Source organism: Galeopterus variegatus, unplaced genomic scaffold (assembly GCF_000696425.1).
Source record: "Galeopterus variegatus unplaced genomic scaffold, G_variegatus-3.0.2 Scaffold615, whole genome shotgun sequence".
NCBI lineage: Eukaryota > Metazoa > Chordata > Mammalia > Dermoptera > Cynocephalidae > Galeopterus > Galeopterus variegatus.
This window is the reverse complement of record NW_007726726.1, coordinates 47,312-48,256: the sequence shown is the minus strand read 5'-3', so window position 1 is coordinate 48,256 and position 945 is coordinate 47,312.

Here is a 945-nt window from a genome sequence, read left to right as displayed (position 1 = left end):
CCCCATCCCCAGGACTCTCTCTGCTAAGCCAGACCCTGACTTCCTTCTACCAGGGTCACCCCAAGAATCTCAGGCTCCGGGGACTCAGAAGCACCTCCAATATCTTAGGCCAAGTGTCACTGAAACATGACCAGCAGGACATGTCACTGAAACAGACAGCTAGAAAGTCCAGAGTCACAAAGGGGACCCCCATTTTCCTAGTGCAGTTGTGGTCATGGGAGCCTGACGGGCCTGTGCGGCCCCTTCTGGAAGGATTGGGGTTCTGGACTCACGGGATCATTTGCAGGACGAACCAGGGAAGTTTTAATTCAGGTCAAACAAGACTTTTAAAATCCCAAAGAGAGAAGTTCATACCAGAAAAGGAGGAGGTCTACAGAGTAGGCCAGAGACACTGTCCAGGGTGGAGGAACTGAGTGGGAGTCTGAAAGGACAGTGGGAGAAAGACCCAGCCACCCGGGCATCCCACCGGGCACCCACCTTCCAGCACAGGCACCACCGCGCCATACCATCTGCCCTGCGTCCACATCCCTGCTGGACCGGGAGGGCCATAGTGGGAGGGAAAGGGGAAGGAGGGCAGGAGGGAGGGCGGAGAGAGGGAGTCGGTCAGTCTGGGACTGAAGCCACAGGGCCGACCACTGAGACGCAGCACCTCGCCAGGGCAGACGATCGATCATGTGGGGAAAGGAATCCTGCCCCTTGCAGAGGTGGGGGCCCATCCCTCTCCTTCTGCCTGGCCCAAGTGCCAGTGTCGGGGCCCCAGCAAGCGAGCCCAGCTAACCCACTTCAGTGAGCCTCCCAGATGCACCCACACTCTAGACACACGCCACAGCCTGGGAGCAGTGTTTCCACACTGTTTAATGAGAAACAAATCATGAATGGTTCATCTGGGATTCCTGGGATTTTCTTCCCACTCTCAACTCATCTCTGGGGACCCCCTTCCCTCCT